Here is a 4,301-nt window from a genome sequence, read left to right as displayed (position 1 = left end):
TACCTCTTATCAATCAGTAAAATCAACAACAACCAAAACACCAATGTTAACATTGTATAAATTCTGGTTATGACATCATCAAAATGGACGCCATCTCGAATTTCACTGAAAAATGAAAAATAGTCATAACATTGACATTTTTCAACCGACATAGACAAATAAAGTATCAAAATGACCATGGCCTTATAGCTTGAATATCAGAAAGTCATGTTAAGGGCCATTACCAGGGATCGAGTTATAAAAAATAAAAATCACAAACATCGCAAATAAAAGCCCTAAACCCTATTTCCTTTCAGCACAGAGTCGTATCACTGTTTATCCATAGAGGCCTACTGGATAAATGCTCCTTGGCACATTCACGCTTTGCTTGCAACTTCGGATGGGTATATTTTGAACTTTAATAAATCAACATCTACTTAGTATACAATAACAGCATCTATTTTTTAAAGATATTTTTTGCCCGTACTATTCTAATTGAATACTGTAAAGGTTGATTTTCAATTATTATTTACATTTTAGCGAACCCACCCACCGTTGGTCACACCAAGTATAACATTTCAGTCTTTCCCGATGTTCATAATGGTATTTGGTCCCGAATTTAATTATAACGGATGAAAGAAACCAAGATAACAAACATTTACTATCTACAAGATAATCAAAATCATATGAAAGTTGTTTCAATGTTTGGATGGTTTTATTCATAAGAAGACAAGATAATCATGATAAAATGGTTTAGATTGACGATGATGAAGATCTGGCAATTTGTTTATGTACCTGAAAGTATAAGGAAATAGTGATATTAATTAATGTTTGGTGATAAAGATGATTAATTAGATTTGCAGCAACAATTGCAGCTAAAGTTGTGAATATGTGATTTATAAAACCTTTTAAATATATATATACAATGATGATAACACAAATGACCATTGCTGAAATATTTATTCCTCATTAAAACCACTTGTTGCCGTAAATCACGTCTGACCTTCATTGATGAAAGGAAACAATAATTCAGAATCAATTACATGTTTTCCTAAATGGGATTTTACGGTAGCCTATAACGATAATATTTTAACAACAAAACTACAATATTGGAGAAAGAAAGAGGGAATCTATCGTAGATTGAACCAGCTTTGATCAGCTAAACGTTTCGATTTAATAAAGAAGATATGTAAGCAGTCGCGATATCGTGTATTTTCGGGGATTAAAATTGTGCAATGTTCTAAAAAATTGCGAAAATAAACTCGCGAAAAATTCCAGCCCGCCGGTATAAACTGAAACAAATGTCTGACGAATATGGATTAGGAATATACAAGTATTGTCTTTTTGTAGGTTAATACGAGGTATTGTGAAACATGAAAAAGGGGATGTTCCCCGAGGCCGAAGGCCGAGGGTAATATCACCTTTCAAAGGTTTAACAATTCCTCGTATAAACCTACAAAAAGCCAATATTTGTTTTGTTATATGAAACGATACAAAGATATAAGTTTTGTTACTTGAAGCAATTTTGAAACAATGATAGCTCAATGACTAATTAAACAAAAATTAAGAAAATCTTCATCCGCGTATCCTCAGTAGGTACTTCTGCTATGCTTCTCCACAATATAACTTTCGAACATATCGTTACATTTAACATGTGTTCAAACATTTTTCCTAATTCTACCATGTCTGCCATGTTGGATTATGGTCGGCAATGCTCTATTTTGATTGGTCCAATATATTGAAGAGACAGGGAATTCCATGTGTCTATCTATAGCCAGGTTACCAGATTTGCAATGTCAACCTCTGAACAGGTGTTCATCGGTTCCAGGTTGCATTTTGTCAAGACCTCGCGAGCGACCCAGACCAATCAGAAAACGGCAAACTCACAGTCAAATAACAAACAGAAATATTTACACGTATCCAATATCAAAATATAGCTAACAAACGTTTTTAAGTTTAGATAAATACTAATTAAAAGTATCAAGATATGCAAGAATTTCGGACGTGTGTTTATATTGATACATGTCATTCAATAACGCATTTGAGCTTTACATCAAGACCATATGATAAAAAACTACATATATTTCAAACAAAGACTATGTAATACGCATTCCACGGTGAAATAGACATAGTGCATTATCGTTTTGAAACAGACGAATCCACAATCAGGAGTCCCACGGAGTATGGATTTCTCTTATTCCGCACCATCAGCGACTACTAGCAATTCAGGACATAAAATGGGCCCTATATAGTTTGATAACCTAGCATACTACATACTTCCAACCCCATTATAGGCACAGTTATATCAAACAAAGAACAGAGAGTGGGGTAAAGGGGTGCATTCGAGGTTAGGTAAGATATTTCATGATTCCCGTCACTCAGGACTTCTTAAACCCGAGGCGAAAGCCATGCAATACCTTTTTCACCTTACTGGACAATTACTTCTGCATAAATTTGCATATTACAAAGTTCTCCGTCCTTCCGTGAAGGTATTGATTTTGACGTCATCTGTTTGCGAGCGTAACGTCATATTTTTTAGAGAAAACGGCATTAATTGCGCTCACAGGATAATGGATACCTGCCCGGAAGGGAGCTAACACTGTGATATGCAATACGGAATACTGATTACGTACAGTGACACGTGTTTCCATAACACTCAGCATGACGATGACCGCAGGCCTTGAGACACCCCTCCCTGTTTGTACACAGCTCACCGGTCAGTTTACACGTACATATCCCCGACTGACAATCGTTCACAGTACCGTAAGGGCAGGGCAGACGACAGGCCGAGACGTCCAAATCATTACACATGTAAATATTAGCCGAGGACGCTAAAACAATATGGAGAAAATGCTTAAAAGTGTTCATATAAAAGTATGTGTTAAGCAGAGGAATTAGCATCTGCAAAGTGATTTTTGCATGTAGGCTTTCTTTTAGTCATAAATAGGATATTTTGCAGTGCTTTAATTCTGTATAGTAATTGATGTTTACTAGGGATCATACACGTTTTCTCCTTTTGAATGATTTTCTCAGCTTAATTCATCAAGCCGTAAGGTTCTTAGTATATACATTTGTATCACTGAAGAAAAAATAACAATTTTCTGTATACTGTATAACATGAAATACATGAGTACTTTGTTTCGTGGCTTGGAACTTTCAAATTATTTCGCGGGTAAAAGTATTCGTGGTAAAAGTTGATGTCACTAATGTATACATTTCATGTAATTACAATTCGTTGTTTTTTATGAGTGGTTCACTAGCAATCAATTAAACAACGAACAATATATACAATAGAGATTTCATGTTATTCATGGAAACTTTCTATTTCAAATGAAATGGACATCTAATGTCAATGAAATATAGACAAAATGATCTGTTAGAGATATGAAAATGCTTAAATCTTTATTTAAAAAATGACGTAGATAAATAACGCAAATAAATGTCTCATCGTTAATGGACATAAATAAATAGAAATGATAAAACTTTAAACTTGAGCATAAATCAGGAAATCTTCAAAAACAAATTTTGTTATCGTATGTTATCAGATAGATTTGTAAACACTCGTCCTCCAGATGGATAGAATATATTGTTTAAACTTTGTACTAAGCTGTTTTTTTGTTTTCATGTACATAAGGATGGCCAAAAGGCCGAAAATTTGGAAAAGAAGAAACATATTGTTACTATTATAGATTTTGTACGACAGAAGACGATATTAATTATACATAATTATTGCTTGGCATACTTACCTATTTGCACCAGTACTAGAACAGAGATGCAGAAGTATATACGTGTCATCCTGTTAATCGAAAGTTCCAGAGTAAATTGCTGGCGACCTTGGGAAGTCAGGTTCAGTCCTTATCGCGGATTTTTTGACCTACTGAGCCCTGGTCAGTGGCCTGTGGAGACAATACGGTAACACTAGGTGATGACCTGTGACCTTTTACCAATACTATTGTGACCTTATCTGAATGGAACGATCATAGCGATCATAACAAACAATACCATCTTTACCAGACTTTCAAATAATACCGTTTAAAATTGACACCGCCAAAATAAAAGGAAATTGAAAATAAAATAAGGTAAAATAACTTAAAATTTCAAAGCCTCATATAAATATCATATTTCTTAATCTTTGTTTCACGTCAGCAATGTACTAAAATCCTTTGTGCAAACAAATAATTATACATAATAGACATGTCATATTTATGAAATGCTAAAGTATGAACTTCACAGATTGACACCATTTCCTGTTTTATTATTTCTGATGCTATGTATGACACTAAATACATGTAGCTATTAGATAAGGGAGATAACTCCTATCG

At 34.1% G+C, this 4,301-nt stretch overlaps 1 long non-coding RNA gene across 1 annotated transcript; it reads right to left on the bottom strand.

Annotated features, from left to right (window-relative positions):
- Positions 1-672: 672 nt before the first annotated feature.
- On the bottom strand, positions 673-3,820 carry LOC138330887 (uncharacterized). Its single transcript, XR_011209616.1, has 3 exons — positions 3,726-3,820; positions 2,613-2,810; positions 673-774 (listed from the first exon to the last, which is right to left on the bottom strand). It is a non-coding gene; the product is annotated as an uncharacterized lncRNA (long non-coding RNA).
- Between the last annotated feature and the right edge of the window lie 481 nt (positions 3,821-4,301).

Source organism: Argopecten irradians, chromosome 9, assembly GCF_041381155.1.
Source record: "Argopecten irradians isolate NY chromosome 9, Ai_NY, whole genome shotgun sequence".
In the NCBI taxonomy this organism is placed as follows: Eukaryota; Metazoa; Mollusca; class Bivalvia; order Pectinida; family Pectinidae; genus Argopecten; species Argopecten irradians.
The sequence above is the reverse complement of the archived record's forward strand: the minus strand, read 5'-3'. Positions and strand labels throughout refer to the sequence as shown.